Source organism: Lissotriton vulgaris, chromosome 5, assembly GCF_964263255.1.
Source record: "Lissotriton vulgaris chromosome 5, aLisVul1.2, whole genome shotgun sequence".
Classification (NCBI taxonomy): Eukaryota; Metazoa; Chordata; class Amphibia; order Caudata; family Salamandridae; genus Lissotriton; species Lissotriton vulgaris.
The window spans coordinates 1,643,383,689-1,643,407,128 of record NC_141693.1 but is presented as its reverse complement, the minus strand read 5'-3'; the positions used below and the strand labels follow the sequence as shown (position 1 = coordinate 1,643,407,128).

The 23,440-nt window shown below is 44.9% G+C and overlaps 1 protein-coding gene and 1 pseudogene across 2 annotated transcripts in view; both read right to left on the bottom strand.

Annotated features, from left to right (window-relative positions):
- Positions 1 to 23,440, bottom strand: part of LOC147716895 (uncharacterized) — a 476,733-nt gene that overhangs the window by 283,774 nt on the left and 169,519 nt on the right. The gene's annotated exons all lie outside the window — the stretch shown is intronic.
- On the bottom strand, positions 18,848 to 20,534 carry LOC147716896 (fumarate hydratase, mitochondrial pseudogene; annotated as a pseudogene). The gene has a single exon (XR_015296050.1). The product of XR_015296050.1 is annotated as a fumarate hydratase, mitochondrial pseudogene (transcript).

The following is a 23,440-nucleotide window of genomic DNA, read 5'->3' as shown; positions in this document are numbered from 1 at the left end:
GGGTCCTGGGCCGTCGTTTCAGGCTCCGGGACCCCATCAACACCCTTACTCGCCGTCATCGATCGAGTGGTCGCACACACCCACTCTGGCACACCCAACATTTTCAAATGCGATGCTCGCTCCACCTTAGCCCAAGGGGAGTCTTCCAAATCATTGCCCAGGAGACAATCAACAGGCATGGCGGGCCTCACAGCAACCTGAAGAGTGCCTGAAACTCCCCCCCATACAAAGGAAACTTGAGCTACCTCACACTCTTTCTGGGAGTTGTCGGCAGCTATCACGGGGTAGAATGCGTGGGGAACCACCTGCTCCCTGGACACCAAGTGACACTTGACAGCTGTCACACTCGCTCCGGTGTCTCTGAGAGCCTCCACTTTATGGCCATTAATGGTCACCCACTGCCTATATTTAATAATGTTACTAGCCAGCGGGGGTGGCGGGACCAATTCCATATCTCCTAGCGAGACCAGGGACATCTCTGCGGGACCCCCCCCCCACCATGGACAACCATCTCCTCCCCTCCCAGGGCTACACTCGCCAACTGACGGGGGGTGCACGTGGTGGTGCATTCGAGTCCCTCATGGGACACTGGGGATCGTAAAAATGATGTCCTACCTGCTTACAAACATAGCAGGTCATTGGGCCCCTATGAACAGGTTTACCTGTCGGGCCCCTGTTTTCTTCACAGGGGGAGGCTGGAAACCTTTCCCTTGGTTCCCTTGGGGATTACTTAGGGGCCCTTTCAGGGACTCCTTCTGTTTACCCTTGTCCCCCCCCACTCTTCTGCTGGGGACCCTGCCCACCTTTGGCTGAGTCTCCCACTGGACCCTTGTGGACCCTGGTACTGACCCAGCGGTCCGCCTCCTCAGAAAGTTTTCTAGGATTAGATATCTTGCTATCAATAAGGTGCTGGCGCAGCTCTGGAAAACAGTTATTCGACAAGTGAACAAATCATAAAGAGCTTCGTAACTTTCCACTTTGCTGCCCTTTACCCAACCATCCATGGCTCTGCAAAAATATGACACATACTCAACCCACGTTGTACCAGGCAACTTCTTACATTCTCTAAAAGTTTGTCTGTACTTCTCCGGGGTCAGGCCATACCTCAACATTAAAGCATCCTTCATATGAGTATACGACATCCTATCCTCCATAGGAATATCTAACAGGGTATCTCTCCCCTCATTCACAAAGCGACCCCACAACCCCGCTCCCCAATCCTTCTCAGGGACCCGGTGGGCCAACAATGCTAACTCATACGCTTTAAACCATTGGCCTATATCTTCATTCTTATGATAATCTTTGATTACATCTTTAGGAAAATAAAACCTACTTTCTGCAGGCACAGATGGGATGCTGCCACCAGAGGGATTCGCTTCTAAACTCTTAGCTTGGAGCTCTATCTCCCTCAACCTTGTGTCATGCTCCAAAGCTAACTTTTCTCTTTCAAATTACAACCTTTTGATCTCCAGATTCTTCGGGGGAAAGACCTTTGGAGGAAACACTGCTACCGGGAGGAGACACAGGCCCATTCACTGGCGCCTCCTCCTCCCCTTCCACTGGCGGTACCACCACCGGATCAGTGGGATCTCTGGACTCTAACCAGGCCTCCAAAGCTTTGCGAAAATCCTCTTTAATTTCGAGGCCTGTGGTAGGAACTTTAAACTGCTCGCAAAAGTGTTGCAGCTGCTTCTTCCTGTATTTCTTTATCTTCTTCCTATCAAATTCCTCCACAACAACAACAGGGGTAGTGACTCCGGCATCACTCATGGTCAAAACTGGCAGTGTTCAAAAAATCAGGTTTCAGAAAAGCGGAGAACAAAAATTAGAATCCTACCAAATTAGATTGTGGCTGCGCTATGGTCTGCTTTCACTATGTAGCGCACACTACTCACTGCACATGGGTCGTAAACGCAAAGTTCAAATCCTCACCGCTGACCCACCAATGTTAGACTCGGCGGTCTCTAGTTGGCAGAGGTATACACTTCTGACAAATAGGGACTCACTTCCTCTAGTCAGGGCAAGGGGATCACACACTTAGATAACCCCTGCTCACCCCCGCGGTAGCTTGGCAAAGCAGATAGGCTTATCTCAGAGGCAGTGCGTTAAGCATTTACGACCACATACAGTAATAAAGTGAATAGACTACAAATTGACACGACACAGTAGTATTATAAAAATACGGATGTTTATATAAGGCTTAGCACAAGACCAAATAACGACAAAAATATACCACAATCTTAATAAATACTCTTGGAAGGAAAATTAATAGTTCAAGCGTAGTTTCTTCTTAGCACAAAAGTCTTTAGTAACAAAAGCAACTCTTCTTTCAATCACAGTTCTTGGCAACAATGTAACCCACACAGGGGTCACACGACGTTGAGGCAAAGCTAATCCAAAGGTTCGGCGTCGACCGCGAGGAGCGCTACGTCGAGCCCGGAGTCACACGGACCCCCAACAACACAGTACCTTGGGAAAATGACACACACGATGATCAGCAGCGTCGAGCAATCCGGCGTCGCGTCTTCGGTGTCGATCAGGCCTCAGCAGTCGTCGATGTCGATGATGGTGTTGCAAGAGTGAGCAGCGCTCACGGCGTCGAGAGGGCTCAAAGTCGATGCGATCAGCAGCGGTGCAGACACGAGGTCACTTGGAGCTGGAGCCAAACTCACTACTCACTGGCGTTGCTACTGGCACCGATCGGGCCCGGCGGCCGACGTCGAGGAAGCGGGATACTGGAGCCGTTACTCACGATGTCGAGCTGGATTCGGCGGCGTCCCTCGGCGTTGAGATTGCTGGATTCTTTCAGAGGTGCTGGACCTTCAGGTTCCAGCAACAAGCACTTTCGGCAAACGGTAAAGTCCTTTAGCCCTGTGACTTCAACAGGAGGCTGGCACTCTTCCAGCCCTTGGAGATTTCCTTGGCAAAGTTCGAGAGTACACACTCAGTTCCTCTCTCCTGGTTCCTCGGCAAAAATAAAGAAGCAACTGCAGGATTCCCCCCAGCAAACAGCACACTGGCAGAAGGGGTAGGCAAGTCCTTGGATCAGCAGGCTTCTTGTCCTTGGTTCAGGGTTCCTTGTCAGAACTGATCTAAAGTCTTGGTCCAGGGGTCCTTCTCTTATACCCCTTTTTGGCTTTGATCCCTTTGTCCATGCAGGGGAACTCCCCCTCATTCCGGGTCTGTGGTGGGTGTAGCCAGGTGGTGACACCTGGTCGATTCACGGTGCAGGGCTGGGTCCTCAGACGCCCAGCAGGAGGTGGAACCAGTATTGTCACTGGCAGGAGCAGAGCTATCCGTCATTGTATCGGGCAGGGCCGGCTATCAAGAGCTACTCTTCCCCTACTCTCAATGCAGATGCACCACTCATCCCCCACTGACTCATTCAGAACTCTGGAGCCACCCAGCTCCTGTCACACACACACCAAACCAGCAGAAACCAGAAATAGTTAGACAAGAAAATAGTCACTTTCTAAAAGTGCTATTTTCAAACCCAGAGTCCAAAAAACCATCCACCCAAACGGATGCGTTACCAAACTCCGAGTTCAGGGATACCAAACTCGACATTGCACCATGCTCCCTGAGCCAGCTAGGATCATACCATTAATAATCCCGGCGGCCCATTCTAACTAACGGAGAGCAGGCGACCTTACGATAGTGAAGTACAAATATGGCGGTAGTTCACTATTAGGACATGCCAACTTGGTCAGGCTTGTCCTACCTTATACTTACAATGCACCCTGCCCTCGGGCCTACCATAGGGGTGACTAATATGAAGTTAAGGGAAGGTTTGGGGGACTGGCAAGTAGGCGTACTTGCGCAGCCCGCGTGGCAGTGCAAGACTGCACGTAGGTCTCGCAATGACAGACCCGTAGACATACTTTTACTAGGCCGCTCGTGTGGGTGGCACAACACGTGCTGCAAGCCCACTAGCGGCATTTGTAATTACAAGCACCGGCACTCTGCGTGCACTAGACTAGGGACTGACAGTAAACCAAATAAAACAAGAAGCGTTCCCTTAAGTTTAGGAACGACCCTCTGGGTGCTGCTGATTTGGATCGACTCGGCGATCTCTACTTAATAGTAGTTAGTAAACCAAATAAGCCAAACATGGAATCCAATCAATACAGTAATTTAACATAGGGAGCACTTGCACCGCGGCACTGATCAGTAGTGGCACAGTGCCCAGAGCGATATACCAGCAAAAACATCGTAAACATAGGAGGCAGACAGAAAAAATGGAGGAGAGACTCAAGCCAATGATGTCAGGTCTAACAAGTATGAATGTGGAAAAAAACGGCAGGGGTTCTGGCGCTGGACGCGCTCCTGGTGCCGACGGGCTTGCCTTCGGCGCGCCGGCGGCGTGGTCACGCCAGCGTGTCTTTTTATATGCAGGGAGTGAAAAGGCTAGAGTGCTGACCCCTAAGTACGGCATCCCGCTCTTACTGACTGGCACCGCAGTGTCCGACAAAAATATAATAAAATACTTGAGTAGATTACAGAGTTACTATAAAAACCATTGAATAAAGTGCCAAGTGCAATCACAGCAAAACAGTAAGCAGACATGCGATCATTAAAACAAGAATCACACCTCGTAACACACGCTGCGGAAGTCGCGCCAGAGTGTCTTTTCATAGGCAGAGAGTAAAAAGGGTGTGTCCATATTGAGACCAGGGCCGGACTGAGAACCAGAACCGGCCCTGGCAAAGTGCTCGCCGGCCCCCCTCCCCCCTCCGGGAGGAGAGGTGCGACCGCGCTCTGTGACAGGGCCGGTTTTCGGACGTTTTTGTTACAGGGCCGTTTTTGCAGCATAACGGCCCTGTAACAAAAACGGCCCCAGGGGCCCAAAACCGGCCCCCAACCATGCGGCCCACTGGGGGATTGCCCGGTGCCTTCAACGGCCAGTCCGGGCCTGATTGAGACTGAGCTCAAAAGTGTATCTCCAATTGTCCTGATAAAAACAGTACCCCACGTGTGTGACAGACCCTAATACCTGCAGCTCAAAAGGCCCCTAGAACGAAACATTGGAAGTCTCTGCTATTTAGCAAATTTGTGTAATGTCTAATCAATCTTCTTTGCCTCACACTTCTACAATACATCATCCTTTAGGCTTAGGAACCTGGTCTTTAAGAGTGCTCAAGTCCCTCTAACCCGGAATTTAGCAGTAGTTAGCACCGCCCGCCACAATGCTAGAAATGCAGGATGTGCCCGCTACTGTGGGGGGCACATCCTAATGGCCCCCACGGGACCCCCTCCCTTATGGTGGGCGGTCCCAATCCCCGCTTGGATCCGCTCGTCATCCTAATGGACCCCTAAGTTTCCACAAGAAAGTTAAGACCTGCATTTTGACTAATGCTATTTCTATTTGAAGATATGAATAACTCATGATCCTCTTCTCTTTGTACTGATTTCAGTAGACTTAGCAGCCCTGCTACTTCAAAATATCCTTGAAGATTTAGTGTATATTGCGCTCAACAAACAAAAAGACAACAAATAAAAAAACACACCACACAGGTCGACTGGTCCAAGTTCTTGACACAAGCTAAGGTTTTGGTGGCTCAGAAGGGCAACCATTGGAGGTACGAGTTAGGCAACAAATTGTGCAAGAGACAGGTGTAATGGAGCTGGTGCCAGAGTCAGGAAAGGTAATGAATAGAAAAAAATAAATATAAAGTAAACAAAAAGAGTGTAGCAGCCTAATTTTGGCCCCATCCTACATACGTCATCTATACTGTTATTTATGACATTCATATTCAAAGTGAGGCCTAATCTCATTAAAGTGGTTTTGGTTATGTCCCCTTACGTCATTTATTGGCTTTTTAGCACTGAGTTGTTTTAGTAGTTTTATTGCATTATACTAGTGGTTTATACAAATGTACTGCACTATTTTGCACTTTACAGGGTGGCTAACATTTTCAGTTTCAGTGTATTTTTGAGCTATACACCTTTCGATTGTCTGCTACAGCTATATGAATTATTAGTTTGAGCCTTTTAATATATTGTATTGATCAGTTTTGGTATCCCTTTTTATTAACTGTGTGCTTTATCTACTTTTATGGCTAGGTTGGCCGAATAAAGTTTCTTTGACTTGACATTAAAGTGTGTAGTATATTTAAATGAATTAATAGGATGTAATCACTTCAATCACTAAGAGTTCACACATACGTATACTAGGTTGATCAATAGACTAATGTAACCATATTCATTACATATTCACCTTTAATAATGATTGTTTGCTTGCCAATGATTTATAATACTGAACTTGTGTGGAGCTGGGAAATTAAGGGGGTATGTCGTCTACCCTCAAATGCAGTTATGGGATTGGCCCCCAGTGGTGGGAACAAGATATGGATATTTTGGAAACCGCCACTTGACCTTTAATTGGTGTTTCATAGTGAGTAAGGCAGACTTCATCCTGACTATGAAAGGGAGCACTGGATTTTCCTGAGAGTAAAGCTTCAAGCTCAACACTCTTTCCAATTTCTTCAAACTTTTACTGAACATCGAACTATGCTGACACCTTACAGACTTCCCCTTTAGAGATCCCTTCATGAGTTCTCTCCATCCTAGCTTATATTTATACTAGAAATGGAAAGTTTCTTTATGGAACTCCTATTCGCTTCAATTTGTTTCCTCTACTTTGTGGCTATTACTATTTTGTATCTGACTTTATTACAGCTTAATTTACTGGAACGTTTTGGTCTCTGAACCGTATTGTTATATATTTTAAATCTATTCCTGCTTTACATATATACTGTTTGGATTCATGTTTTCAAAAAGCCTTTATGTTTGAGATAATTGAATCTGGGTCATCACCGTGAAGCCACATTTGTTTCACAAAGACGGAAATATATTTCTGATGTTAACTCCCTCACAACACTTAAAGTCGACTATCAAGAGTCCATACTGGGGAGGTATTTGTTTGATGATTTCACTAAGAGACTGGTGTTTAGATATCTACGCTCCATCAAGAGTAACCTAAAATAACTACATTAAAGCAAATCTGTTCTTTGCAGGTCAGAAATACAGCAGAGGAGCCTGATCTGACAACTTTGAAGTTGGATTTTACAACATATTGCCACATATTCTGTAGTGGCCAGTGCCACTGTACAAATGCTTGTGGGAGAATATTGCCCGTATAAACTGATCTTGAAGCTGCCAAACTGTTTAATTCTGATTGAAACAATAGTTTGTTAGTATCCTGCAATACAGTATGGAATGTATTTGAAACAGAGTACCCAGGTTTCCAAATTTGTTGAGGATGTGCCTGAATTTAATTTGTATACGTGGAGGCTCCTCCCACTGATGGTACTTCTTTGACTGAAGCCCCATCCATCCTGGCTGATGACCTGTGCAAAGATCATTAAAAGGGGTGTAACAGGTCAGTGAAGAGAGAAATGTCATTCTATAGATGTCAGCGGTTGTGGTTAGGAAAGGTTCAGAGGAACAAGAGCCACAGCCCTCAACAAGAAGCAAAGCAAAACAAACAGGATATATAATAAAGGAAGCTAAACATTACAGACTAAAAAGACAAAGCTCCCACTTCGCAGGCCAGGTCCCTCCCCCTCTGTCGCACAGCTTCTCCTGCTGCGCCAGTGCTCCCGCTGCTGCTCCGTGGCGTTGTGAGGCGCAGGTTCGATCCCACGGTGCCTGATGGTCGCCCGCCTTTCTCCCTCCCTGCTGCCCAGTGTTGCCCCGTTTTTGCATTACTTACTGTTGGTCTGTATAACTGTCTTTGTGCCTCTTGTGCCCTGTTTTATTTTTCTCTTGTTTCCCTTGCTTTTTTCCCAACGCTGCCTCTCACCCCCTTCCCCCTTTTTTCTTCTGTAACCCCTGCCCGTTCCCGCCGCTGCTCCCCGGTGGCCCCGCCCCCTCAAAGCCCATTCGTCGCCCCGCTCCCGCCTCCCAGCCGCTCCTTCCTCCCTCCACGCCTTATCATGGAGGACCCTGCACGGCCGCGCAGCGGACGCACACAGCGGGCGCGCCAAAGGCGCGCCTAAGGCAAGCCTGGCTGCGCCCGTCTGTGCCTGGACCATGCCCAGCGCCAGAACCCCAGGACCTTGCAAACACCATGACAGCAGAATACACTATGACGCCAGCACCCTCCACGCACTCAACGCCGGCCGAAACCACATCTGCTTCCAGGCAGCCCCGAAACGGACCCACGGACCCTTCTCCTGTCGCACATGCAGCTTCACCTGCGACAGTACCACAAAGCCTCCAAGGGCTGGACCCAACCACCTCCGCTGCATACTCCACAACACCCGCTCTGCACGCAAACACGCCGTCGAGCTCTGGAATCTGATCGACACATCCGCCCCACACGTGGCCTTCCTGACCGAGACCTGGTGAAACGACTCCTCGGCGCCCGAAGTCGCTATAGCCATCATGGAAGGCTACAAGATCACCCGCAGGGATCACACCAACGGAATCAGAGGAGGAATGGCCATCGTCCACAAGTCCACCCTCAAGGCAGCCACCCACACAGACGACACCCTCAACACCGCCGAAAACACCTGCACTTCCGGATCCACACCGACCCCAACACTACCCTCAGAGGAACACTCATGTACAGGCCCCCAGACCCCGGGCTCACTTCAGCGACTCCATCGCCAACCTCGCCTGCACCCACACACTCCCCTCCACGGACTACATCATCCTCGGAGACCTAAACTTCCACCTCGAGAATAACAACGACGCCAACTCCGCCACCCTGATCGCCAACCTCGCCAACCTCGGCCTCAGACAACTCGTCACCACACCCACCCATGCCGCCGGCCACATGCTGGACCCCATCTGCTCCACAGACTCCCAAGTCACCTTCAACCACACCACTGAACTCCACTGGACCGACCACCGCTGCATCCATTTCATCTTCAAGAAACCAACCATGCACCACTGCACCCAACAACTACCTCGCCGCTGCTGGAGCAAAGAAACCGATGACCAGCTGTTCACCACCCTCGCCCATGACCCACCCACCAACCCCACCAACCCAGACGCCGCAGCCCGCAACCTCAGACAGTGAATCGACGACTGTGCCAACACTCTCGCCCTCTCAAGAAACTCTCCAACAGCCACACCAGCAAGAGAGCCTCCTGGTTCACCAACGAGCTCCAGACCTCCAAACGCGCATGTCAGAAACTGGAGAAGATAGGGCTCCACGAACACACACCGGACAACCATGCAGCCCACAAGGACGCCACCCGCAGACATCACCACCTCATCAGATTAGCCAAGAGATCCTCCTTCAAAAACCGCTTGGACAACAATGCACACAACAGCAAAGAGCTCTTCAGCATCGTAAAGGAACTCTCCAACCCCAGTGCCAATGATAATGACATCTCACCCTCACAAGAACTGTGCGACTCACTAGCCATCTTCTTCCACCGCAAGTTCGCTGACATCCACGACAGCTTCAACACCACGACCGCTTGACTACGCCAGACTCCACCTCCCCTGTGAACACCACCAGCGCCAACCGTCTGACCTCCTGGTCAAATGTCAACGACAACGAGACACGCAAGGTCATGAACTCCATCCACTCCGGATCTCCGTCAGACCCGTGCCCACACCACGTATTCAACAAAGCAGACGCAACCATTGCACCCCAACTACAGAAGGTCATCGTCATCCACATCTCCTTCGAAACAGCAACATTCCGGGAAAGCTGGAAGCACGTCGAAATCAATGCCCTCCTCAAGAAGCCCAAAGCAGACCCCAAGGACCTCAAGAACTTCTCGCCCATCTCCCTGCTCCCGTTCCCAGCAAAGGTCATCGAGAAAATTGTCTACATGCAATTGGCCCGCCACCTGGAAGACAACAACATCTTGGACCCGTCCCAGTCTGGATTCAGACACAACCACAGCACCGAGACAGCCCTCATCGCCGCCTCAGACGACATCAGGCGCCAACTAGACAACGGCGAAACATCAGCCCTCATCCTCCTGGACCTGTCAGCTGCCTTCGACACGGTATGCCATCGCACTCTAAAGACACGCCTCCTAGAAGCTGGAATCCAAGAGAAGGCCCTTGACTGGACCACATCCTTCCTCGCAGGCAGAACTCAGAGAGTCCGCCTCCCACCCTTCCGATCCGAAGCCACCAACATCCTCTGTGGTGTTCCCCGGCTCATCCCTCAGCCCGATGCTGTTCAATGTCTACATGGCCCCTCTCGCACAAGTGGCCCGCCATTACGACCTCAACATCATCTCCTACGCCGACACCCAGCTCATCATCTCCCTCACCAAGGAACCACACACCGCCAAAACCAACCTCCACGAGGGAATGAAGGCCGTCGCCGACTGGATAAGGAGCAGCCGTCTGAAGATGAACTCGGACAAGACGAAGGCCCTCATCCTTGGACCCACCCCCTCAGCCTGGGATGACTCCTGGTGGCCGATCACAATGGGAACAGCACCAACACCCACCGACCATGCACACAACCTAGGATTCATCCTCGACTCCTCCCTATCCATGTCTAAACAGGTCAACTTCGTCTCCTCCTCCTGCTACAACACCCTCCGAATGCTCCGCAGGATCTACAAGTGGATCCCGATGAAACAAGAAGAACGGTGACACAGGCCCTCGTCAGGAGCAGACTAGACTATGGCAATGCACTCTTCGCAGGAATCCCAACCAAACACCTACGACGACTACAACGCATCCAAAACGCCTCCGCCTGACTGATCATCTACGCCCCCCGCCGCAGCCACATCACCCCCCACCTGAGAGACCTACACTGGCTCCCCGTCGACAAGAGGATCACCTTCAAGCTCCTCACCCACGCACACAAAGCACTCCACAACGCCGGACCAGCCTACCTAAACAGCAGACTCAGCTTCCACACCCCCACCCGCCTGCTCCGCCCCGCCAGCCTTGCCCTCGCCGCTGTCCCCCGCATCCAACATACGACTTCCGGAGGCAGATCCTTCTCCTACCTCGCCGCCAAGACCTGGAATACCCACATACGGCAGACCCAAGACCTACTAACCTTGAGAAGGCTCCTCAAGACCTGGCTCTTCGAACAGTAGCAGCACCCCCCCTTCAGCACCTTGAGACCCTGAAGGGTAAGTAGCGCGGACGAACACTGGTCACAGGAATTCTTGCTCATGAAAGCCCAAGCAACACTGACACAGCTGCCCACGAGGTCCAACCACACAACCTGATAATGACAGTTAATTATGATATAGATACAAGGATTTGTGGTGGCAAATTGGTGAGATTGTCATGAGAACTCAGAAATCTGTCACCAGAAGATACTCGTTGGTACACAACAAGACAGGACCCAATTTGGACTCAAAAGGAACATGCACTCTGCAGTGCAGGTCAAGGGTGTAGGTAATTGCACCAACAGCATATGCAGTAAGTAGGATGAATGAGGTTATCAGTTTCATTACAATAATGGTGCCATTGTTTGGAATATCTAGGACACATATACATTTTGATGCTATTTTGACTCCAATTTTGATAGTAAAAAACATATGTCCAATTTTTTCTCTAAAACACTTTTCTTTGTGAATATATATTGACTGAGTCACTGCTTTTGCTGTCAGCTACAGTCGTCTTCTTGCAGACAGGATTGTTTACAATACTAAATATTGTCAGTCCTTGCTCTTAATTAGATGATTTTATTGTCCATCTCAGTTTCCTGCTTTCTATTTGTGGCTTTCCTCACTATTCTGTTTGTCCAACCCCTGGAGCATATCTTGTTCACTCATGTTCAGCATGTATTTCATTTTCACTGAATCGGTGCTCAAGGGCATATCTCAGCCCCTGAATACTGATTTGTATGAGGGAGGTATCATTAGAAAGGTGAGAAGCTGTCCATTCTAATTATATCTTTCCCTCATGGATAACTGTTTGAGATGCGCCGCAGGAGGGTGATCCCTAAGCAGGGATCCACCCACTAGACGGCAGAGATCATGACTGCGGGGAGCAGCCTCTCTCTCTCATCACCAATCACCCCCTGGCTAAAAGTCCACTAGACACCACAGATTACTTTTCAATATTTTTTTGTAAGGGAGTAACAGAAAAAGAGTCACGTTCTTCGAAGACGATATCCTAATTTTTAGCGAATCTTTGGCAAAACATGATAGTAGAGTGAGGGCAGTTTTTGGCATCATCAAGGGTGGAGAGATGACTCTTAAAAAAGAGAAATGCAAATTTTCACAAGAGTTTGCCGACTATTTGGGTCATCATGTATCCAGGAATGGAATTGATCCCAAAGTTAAAATACTAGAAGCAATTCAGTGTGCACCTAATCCCCAGACCAAGGTTCAGCTCCATTCATTTCTTGGGCTGGTGAAGTGCTACTCCAAATTTGTTAAGAATGTTTACAACAGAACAGGAAGGTTACGCAACCTCCTTAAGAAGAATGTTAAGTATGTGTGGGATGATGATTGCAAGGGATTTTGAAGTTATTAAAAACGAAATTGTTAGTGCTGGTCCTCTAAAAATGTTTGATATCAATGACTCATGCATCATAACCACTGATGCCATTAATGTGGGTCTGGGGACAGTACTCATGCAAAGAATGGCAGATGGAACAGAAGTGACTATTGTATTTGCATCTAGGTCACTTTGTGGAGCAGACTCTTTTTACTCCATGATTGTAAAGAATCCTTGGCGGGGTAAAGAATTTGTTTTAAGAACTGACCACAAACCCCTTTTGGATCTGTTCACCACAAAGGGCCGGGAAAGAGCGACCCCGCCCCTCGCCAAATAGTAATATGGATTGCAAGGTTATTAATATAGATTGGAAAATGTGCCTGGTGAAAAAAGTTTGTTGCTGATTGCCTTTCCAGGTTGCCCTTAGTAGACAATAATGGCGTTCAAGAGGATATTGATGTCTTGGAGATTGTGTGTATGGTGAGTACAATCAGTGATACCACTAAAGGAGCGCTATCTGAACAAGAATGGTTAGATGCAGCATCTAATGAACGAACCATACAAGAGGTGGCGAAGTGTGTAGTGAATAGTTGGTCCACTCCTTAGGATACTCTTGAATCATTGGTCCCTTTCACGAGAGTAGAGGCAGAATTATCCATTGTGGGGGCATTCTGCATAGGAGTGGGCAGTTTACTGTCCATGAGTGTCTTCGGGAAATAGTGTTGGTCTTAGCCCATGAAGGTCTTCCTCGGATCCGAAACAAGAAAAGGGAGGATTTATGGTGGCCTGGCATTGATAGGACAATTGAACATTATGTGAGAAATTGTTGTATTAGTGTCCTCAATGACATGTCGCAAGTGACTTGCCCGTCACCTGTAAATCCTATTGTGATTAAGAATACGCCTTGCAGTAAGGTAGGGTTTGATGTGGCTGGACCTTTTGGTGTTGGTGGTAGTATTCCTAAGTATGCGTTGGTCATGATAGGCCATATGTCTAAGTGGCCTAAGGTGAAATTTGTGGACAGCATGAATTCGGAAACCATCATCAAGTTTTTCAAGGAGGGATTTCCTGAAGAACTGGTAATTGACAAAAGAACCCAGTTAACACCTAGGGAAATGAATAGTTTTCTTACTGATTCTGGTGTAAAGCACGTTTTATCTTCTCTTTATCATCTCCACAGCAATGGTCTTGTGGAGAGGGTTAATCGTTGCATCAAAGATCAATTGCAGCTTGCACTCATCAATGGGTTACATCGGAAAGAAGGAAGGGGTGAATGACATGTTGTGGGCCATGACAACTACTCCTCACATAAGCACAGATGTCTCCTTTCACCTTGTTAAGGGGAGAGTTGCAGAAACTAAGCTAAATAAGGAGTTGACAAGGAAAACTGTGGATGCAACAAAAATGGCCACGGTTGCGGATGTGAGGGCTGCTGTTCAGGAGAAGAATGGTTCCATGAATTAACAACATTGTGTCCCAACCGACCAAGTTGGTGGCTATATTAGAATTAAGAGACCTGGTTTTGTTCGGCAGGTTTGGTCACGTTTTTCTGCACTGGTACATGTGAAGGAGGTGAGGGATCATGTTGTAGTTTTAGAAAATGGCAAGACATGGATCAAGTGTTTTATTAGAGTTGTCCCCAGATCGAAAGCTGAGTATGTTGGGAGGAAGATGGGATGGCATGTTGGTTCTGGCAGAGTCATGGCACATCTTTCAAGATCTGTTCCGTCCAGGGGTAGTGCTGCTTTGAGAGCATCTGACAAGGAGGGGGTTATTCCTTTGAGAGCATCTGTCAGGACAAGGGTAAGCCCTAGAAAGTTTTGCGATTATGAAATGTCTTGATCTATTTCCTTGTTTTTTTTTGCCTATGTTTCACATGAATATGTTCACTGTTTAGTTCCTTTGTTTCTTTTATTCATTTAGTTTATAGCACATATTTTGTCATTCTGTTTGTATGAAAGGGGGTGTGTTGAATTGAATGTTGGTGGAGAGCCCTGTGTGGAATTCGGGGAGAACATGGGGGTGCAGAGAGTTCTGTGAACGGTAGTTACTGTGCTTGACTAAGAGTAGTCTCCTTACCTGTGTCCTGACTTCTCTTCACAGACATTGAGATTGCAGCAAGTCTTGGGATTTATATGGGTGCATTGTTGGCAGGTACCATAGAGGGGAATAAGGCCACATACATACCTTGCTCATGCTTACACGAAACACACATTCAGGCCATAACACAGGTTGTAAGATCTTTTTTTTCATAAGCCTTTCCAACGGTAAATAAATAAGCAACATTGTTCTTTCTGCTCTATGGACATTTAAGTTAAATGCAATACCATGCTAATTGTTTTCAGTGATGCTGATGACTGACTCTAACATAAATTCCTAGAAACCTGTGCACTTATAAGTAATATAAGACACCTTCACAAGTTTATATAATAGAATCTATATAGAACAAAGTCCATGTACACGAACACAAAGATACCATGATTTACTGAGTAGCTTATAACCTGAAGCAAAAACTACATAAAGGATTATATAAAATAAAAACTCGATATGTTCGTGATACTTAACATGCTGGTGTATTTCAGAACAAAAAATATCTATTTTAAGGAGTGGTACTCTTTTTCTTTCTCTTTTGAAGTGTTGATGCAGCTAAGCACGCCTGCTGGCGCCTGAGCACACTGGGCATAGAAACAGTGGTTGTTTCCAAGAAATCTTCCTTTATTTAAGACCAATGAAAACTGATACTAAGCTGCTTCCAATATTATGTTCACTTGGTTTTATACAGCAAGCTCACTTAAAGCGAGATTATGTGATTCCAGCAGATATGAAAAGAGGAAAAATTGTAAAAGCAAACTGAATGGCTCGCCAGGCCACTTTTCCATTTGTAAAAATTACGAGTAGAAAAAGTGGCACAATTTCCCCCCACCCCTAGACTTGTATAATTTATCATTTCTGAAGGCCAACTCTGGCTTATTAAATTCATCACCTTTAGTGATTTATCCATATCTGGATCCCACTTTTGTAAACTGTATCCAGTTTTGTAGATAACCTGTGGTTGATGGGGTCCCTATCTAAGGACCACCTCTGAAGCTTATCATTTAGTTGTATGTCCATTACAGGCGTCCACCTCTAGCGTGTTATGCCCAATTCTAGCTATGTAAGAAACATAAAAAAACAGGTTGTTTTTATCATTTTACAGTACACACACCACAGACAGTGTCTCATCTGCAGAAGGCATCTTCTGAAATGCTAAATCCAGTATTGAATGCCATTTGGCATATTGTGTTTATTGCTGGAGGTCACCTCTTGTTTGGTTCTGAAGGTCACCTCTTGTTTGGTTCTGAAGGTCACCTCTTGTTTGGTTCTGGAGGACACCTCTTGTTTGGTTCTGGAGGTCAGCTCGTGTTTGGTTGTGGGGGTCACTTCTTGTTTGGTTCTGGAGGTCAGTTCGTATTTGGTTCTCGAGGTCAGCTCTCACACTCCCTGCTTAGGACTGACATTTCATTTTAAGTGCTGTGTCCAGTTTGGGAGGCCTCATCTGAAGTATTTTGTCATGTGCCTGAAGCCCCATCTTCAAGGCTGTGCCAACTTCTCTGCTTCTCCCCTAGCGTCTGCTTATTATTAATTGGGGACTTCATCTGGGATATTGGATTGGGCCCTGTACGCCACAGTTGAAGTGTGGTGGGAAAGAATATTAATGTTTTTTTGACACAACAGAGCAGTTTGTTATTGCATGCAGTTCTGAGGATGTATATGTGGCTGAACAGGACTGGGGCCCTTATTTATGAGGCCTTGCGCCAGTTTTGCGCCGCCGGTGCGTCACTTTTTGTGACGCACCAGCGGTGTAAAATATGCGCCTTGTTGCGCCATATTTAAAAAGTGACGCATCTAGGTAGATGCGTCACTTTTTAAACCCCTGCGCCACATTATACCTGCGTCAGGTATAATGTATGCAGAGGGGGCGTTCCAGCGCAAAAATCCTCGTAATAGTGACGCAGTGAAATCTATGAGATTTCACTGCGTCACTTTTAGGACGCTGTTGCGTCAAAATCTTGCGCCTGCCTCACAGCAGGCGTAAGACTGACGCAAGCCCTTTCACATGGGGTTTTCCCCATGTGAAAGGACGCATTGCTGGAGATGCGTCACTTTTGTGACACACTCCAGCAATGCGTAACTTTTGCGCTTACAGATACGTCAGAAATACTGACGTATCTGTAAGTCCTTGCGACATGATGCGTCATACATTAAATATGACGCATCATTGGTGTCGCAAGGAGTGCGCAGTGAAAAGTGACGCATCGCTGTTTTCACGCAGCGATGCGTCACTTTTCATAAATGAGGCCCTGGGTGTTTGGAGGGATATGGACGGATGAATTTGCCCACAACTGAATAGATGGCTAAGTGGTAATCAGTGGGGGAAAATGGGGGTATGTGAGTTAATGGATTGGTGAATGGGCAGACAGATGGATAGGCGTATATGTAAGGAAATGAATGGGTGAGTTAGTAGATGTGTAGATGAATGTACACATCGATAGGAAATTACAGGGATAAATGAGGTGGGATAGTCTGCAGTGGTGAATGGATGAGCAAGCAGTCAAGTATGACTGGATGGATGGATTTGTGAGTTGATGGATGAGTGAAATAATGGATATACATGAATAGATAGACAAGTGGTTATGTTGCTGGACGAATGAATGACGGGATGAGTTTGTGGATGGGTGTACACAGGCATAACTGAATGGACAGTGCCAAGACACCAAGCTGGTGGGGCATGAATGATATACAAATGGTGTCAGTCAGTCATTGTTTTTTTCCAAAATCTTTTTATTGAGATTTATAAATAGCAGAATAGGCATTGTGTATTATTTTCATGTGTCTTCACTGAGGTGGGGTCCCATCGCTTAATACATGTACTGCCCTTTGACTCCAAACCCGATACAACGAGCACTACATTAAACAAGTTACCACAATATAAGAAAGAACCCCCCCTCATGGCCAATGGGACCTTCACTGGACTGCTCGCCCCTTCCTCTGTAGGAGCGCCACCGCAACCATATTTTTTCCCATTTGCGTGGACACCCCCTGCTCAAAATTCCAAATAGTTTTTTTCATTTACCAGACAGCACAAAAGGCCATGCAGAAAACTTCTAACAAAGAAATTAAAAGGATCAATCAAGAAACAGCATTAACAAAGAAACCGTATTAATCCTGATACATCGACATCACGAGGATATCTTGGACGGTAGGCAGACATAATATCGAGTTTTTTATTTCGACTAGACATAATATCGAGTTTTTAATTTCGACTAGACATAATATCGACCAGACATAATATAGACTACAAAAATATCGACTAGAAAAATGTAATATCGACTAGAATAGCAATAATATCGATTCAAAAATATAGAATAGACATAATATCGACTAGACAGAGTATAGACAACAAAAATATCGATTTTAAGGTAAGTTAATATTAATGTTTAATTTTTGTGTAATATAATTCTGTTGCGGGTTGTGGGTTTATAGGGGAATAGGGTGGGAAGTAATTTAAATATAATTAATTAAATATGTTATTTTAAAAATTGGTATTCATTTAAAATTAATTGTTAATTAATTAATAATTGGTAATTAATTAAAATATAATTGGTAATTAATTTTAATTGATTAAGTGATAAATATTTTATTTTTAGTCTGTTAGTTTCTGTAGCGGGTTGTGGGTTTATAGGGGAATAGCGTGGGAAGTAATTTAAATATAATTAATGAAATATGTTATTTTAAAAAATTGGTATTTATTTAAAATTAATTCTTAATTTTCTTAATTAATTATTAATTGGTAATTATTTAAATGTAATTGGTAATTAATTATAATTGATTAATTGATAAATATTTTATTTTTATTACGTTTTTTTTCTGTAGCGGGTTGTGGGTTTATAGGTGATTAGGGTGGGAAGTAATTTAATAATAATTAATTAAATATGTTATTAAATGTATTGGTATTTATTTAAAATTAATTGTTAATTAATTATTAATCGGTAATTAATTAAAATATAATTGGTAATAATTATAATTGATTAATTGATAACTATTTTAGTTTTAGTAATTTATTTTCTGCAGTGGGTTGTGGGTTTATAGGGGATTAGGGTGGGAAGTAATTTAATAATAATTAAATAAATATGTTATTTAATTTATTTGTATGTATTTAGAATTAATAGTTAATTAATTATTAATTGGTAATTAATTACAATATAATTGGGTAATACATTTAAATGATTAATTAATAAATATGTTAAATTAATTAATTTAATTTCTGTAGTGGGATGTGTGTTTATAGAGGAATAGTTTTGGAAGTAAGTTAATTGTAAGTTATTACATTGTTTAAATAAATATATTGAGTTTAATTTGTAAAATATTTATAAATTTTAAATTAATTGATTGTTACTCGGTAAATTATTAGTATTAGTACACAAGAAAATATTTATTTTATACAATTCAGCTTTACTATTTTTCGTAGTGCATTGCTGGTTTTACTTCGGGCCAAGCATTTCTTCGGGCTTCACCCACTGGTCAAACTGTGCGGCAGTAAGGTAACCAAGCTTAATAGCCGTTTCTTTTAGTGTTCCTCCTTCTTTGTGAGCAGTCTTTGCTATCTTAGCAGCTTTGTCGTAACCAATATGAGGGTTGAGGGCCGTCACCAGCATCAAGGACTCGTTCATCAGTTTGTTGATCCTTTCCGTGTTGGCTTGGATGCCGACAACACAGTTGTCAGTAAAGGAAACCGAAGCATCCCCCAGTAACCTGGCAGAGTTCAACACATTTTTTATAATCATGGGCTTGAACACATTCAGTTCGAAATGTCCATTGCTGCCTCCAACGGTCACAGCAACGTGATTTCCCATGACTTGAGCCGCTACCATAGTGACTGCTTCGCACTGAGTAGGGTTAACCTTCCCAGGCATAATACTGCTTCCAGGCTCATTTTCAGGCAGAATCAGCTCGCCTAGACCAGAGCGGGGTCCTGATCCCAAGAAGCGAATGTCGTTGGCAATCTTCATCAGGCTGCAAGCAACAGTGTTCATGGCACCACTCAGCTCCACTAAAGCATCATGCGCAGCGAGTGCTTCAAATTTATTTGGCGCAGTAATAAACGGCAAGCCGGTGAGGACAGCCACTTTCGCAGCAACCTTTTCTGCAAAGCCAATCCTCGTATTTAGTCCAGTGCCAACCGCAGTGCCACCCGCTGCCAGTTCATACACTCGTGGCATGGCAGCTTTTATCCTAGCTACGCTGTATTTCATCTGTTGTACATAGCCACTAAATTCCTGACCAAGGGAAAGGGGAACGGCATCCTGCGTGTGTGTGCGGCCAATTTTGATAATGTCAGCGAACTCCTTCGATTTGTCCTCAAGAGCGTCGTGGAGCTTCTGCAGCCCTGGCAACAGAACTTCATGAACCTCCTTGGCTGCAGCAATATGCATGGCAGTGGGAAATGTGTCGTTTGAACTCTGGCTCTTGTTGACGTGATCGTTGGGGTGCACAGGGTCCTTGCTCCCTAGGATTCCTCCCAGCATCTCGATGGCTCTATTGCTGATCACCTCATTTACATTCATGTTGGTCTGAGTTCCGGATCCCGTCTGCCACACCACCAGTGGGAAGTGGTCATTCAGCTGACCCGTAGCCACCTCTTCTGCCGCCTGAATTATTGCATTGGCAATCTTGGGGTCCAAACCATAATCCTGGTTTACTTCAGCAGCTGCTCTCTTCAAGATGCCAAAAGCTTTTATGACGGGAATCGGCATCCTTTCCGTCACCCCTCCGATTTTGAAGTTCATTGTAGATCGAACAGTCTGTGCTCCATAATATTTGTCGTTCGGCACTTTCAGTTCCCCAAAGGTATCATACTCCACTCTGAAGGGACCAGCACTTGCCATTCTGCGCGAGGCGGCGTCCACTGGTGATGGGAGCAGAAAGTGGCGGTGCTGGTGGTAACAGCAACTGAGAGCCCCAGGACCGGTCTGCCGGAGCCGCTGGTGGATGGCGCGGATTGAGCGGTGCATTTCGAAGTGCAGTTAGTCAAACTAGATGTAGTGGTTGGAAGGTGACACGGGGGTGTGCCCGGGGCGTAGAACAGACATGTGCAGGAGTGCCAAACGCCATGTGCAATAGACCTAGTATTAGTAGGTAATTTATATAAGTACATACATATTATTTTTCAATTTGATAGATTATATTTTACACAATTCTAAAATAATTAAATTATTTTGTAATCGATTTTAATATTTGTTATTTATATTTATATAACAAGTATTTTTTTTCCATACTGTTGTACTCACTGGAGTTGGATTAGTAATTTTAACCCCTGCGCTATCCAACGCTTTCCCTACTGTTGCACTCACTGGAGTTCGAATAGTAATTTTTTAACCCCTACACTTTCCAAAGATTTCCCTACTTTTACACTCTCTGGAGTTGGAGTAGTACATTTTACCCCTACGCTATCCAATGCTTACCCTACTGTTACACTCTCTGGAGTTGGAATAGTAATTTAAACCCCTACGCTATCCAATGTTCTCCCTACTATTACACTCTCTGGAGTTGGAATAGTAAATTTCCCCCCTACGCTATCCAACGCTTACTTTACTGTTACACTCTCTGGAGTTGGAATAGTAAATTTTACCCCTACGCTATCCAATGCTTACCCTACTGTTACACTCACTGGAGTTGGAATAGTAATTTAAACCTTTAGGCTATCCAACGCTTTCCCTACTGTTGCAATTATTGGAGTGGTAATAGTCATTTTTACCCTTACGCTATCCAACCCTTTCCCTACTGTTGCACTCTCTGGAGTGGTAATAGTCATTTTTACCCCTACGCTATCCAACGCTTTCCCTACTGTTGCACTCTCTGGAGTTGGAATAGTAATTTTTACCCCTACGCTATCCAAAGCTTTCCCTACTGTTGCACTCACTGGAGTTGGAATAGTAATTTTAACCCCTACGCTATCCGAAGCTTTTTCTACTGTTACACTCTCTGGAAATGGAATAGTAATTTTTACCCTTACGCTATCCAACGCTTACCCTACTGTTACACTCACTGGAGTTGGAATAGTAATTTATACCCCTATGCTATCCAATGCTTACCCTACTGTTGCACTCACTGGAGTTGGAATAGTAATTTAAACCCCTACTCTATCCAACGCTTTCCCTACTGTTGCACTCTCTGGAGTTGGAATAGTAATTTTTACTCCTATGCTATCCAACGCTTTCCCTACTGTTGCACTCATTAGAGTTGGAATGGTAATTTTAACCCCTACGCTATCCAAAGCTTTCCCTACTGTTACACTCTCTAGAGTTGGAATAGTAATTTTTACCCTTACGCTATCCAACGCTTACCATACTGTTACACTCACTGGAGTTGGAATAGTAATTTATACCCCTATGCTATCCAATGCTTACTCTACTGTTGCACTCACTGGAGTTGGAATAGTAATTTAAACCCCTACTCTATCCAACGCTTTCCCTACTGTTGCACCCTCTCAAGTTGGAATAGTAATGTTTACCCCTACGCTATCCAACGCTTTCCCTACTGTTGCACTCACTGGAGTTGGAATAGTAATTTTAACCCCTACGCTATCCAAAGCTTTCCCTACTGTTACACTCTCTGGGGTTGGAATAGTAATTTTTACCCCTACGCTATCCAATGCTTACCCTACTGTTGCACTCACTGGAGTTGGAATAGTAATTTAAACCCCTACGCTATCCAACGCTTTCCCTACTGTTGCACTCACTGGAGTTGGAATAGTAATTTTTACCCCTACGCTATCCAACGCTTACCCTACTGTTGCACTCTCTGGAGTTGGAATAGTAATTTAAAACCCTACACTATCCAACGCTTTCCCTATCTATTACACACTCTGGAGTTGGAATAATAATTTTTAGCCAAACGCTATCCAACGCTTACCCTACTCTTGCACTCACTGGAATTGTTACAGTACATTTAACCCTCTTGCTATCGTAAGGGAAAAATATTATATATGTTTTGTTAATAATATGTATATATATATATATATATATATATATATATATATATATATATATATATATATATATATATATTTTAAAAAATGTAAGTCACAATAAATATTTATTAATTTTACGTTCATTTAAGTATTTTAAATATGTTTATATTAATTTAATTCAATGTTGTATTACTTTTAAATTACTTTTAACATATTTTAAAAAATTTATATTTTGACATTCTATATTTTTTACACACGTTATTTTGGAGTCGATATTTTTGTACTCACCTGTTTGAAGATAGGAAGTCGATATTCTGTCAGTCGATATTTTATCCTCGATATTTGGCATCTCGATATTATGTCAATCAGTGATCCATCTTGGACGCCTATTTAACCCAAGAGGAATTTGAGAGAACAAGAATCCCTGCTGATGAGTAGTTTTAAATTGCCAAGAGACAAAGGACATGAAGCCCAGACTATCAGTCTATATACACATAGGTTGTATGAAGGAAGCTAGAATGCACGCTAGCTTGCCCTAGTGAGTCTGCACAAGACTAGCGAGCCCAGTCTGAAACCCAACGTGTTTCGGATTCCAACTTCAGAGATATTTGCCATTGTAGCGAGGAGATTTCCCAGTGCAATTACTATATTACCTGGATAGAGAAACAAGCATTTAGAATGCAATAGGTTTCACAATTACTTGATTTTGAGCTATTGGCATTGTGAATGGCAATGACTTTTATAATATTAAAATTCATTGTCATTTACAATACCAATAGTCTAAACCTTTGCAAAAGTGATACCTATTGCAGAGCGCGGCGTCTGTTAAGTGGGCGCCGCGCTCATTATTAAAGAAAAAAAAAGTAAGCAGAGTGTGGTGTCCCTGGAGCGGGCGCCACACTCAGTCTTAAAGTTAAAAAAAGAAACAGAGCGCGGAGTCCCTGAAGCTCGCACTGAGCTCAGTGTTAAAGTTAAAAAAAAACCTTTTGTACCGCTTTGTTCACCATAAGTTGGCAGGGTATGCTCAGACGTGAGTCCCTT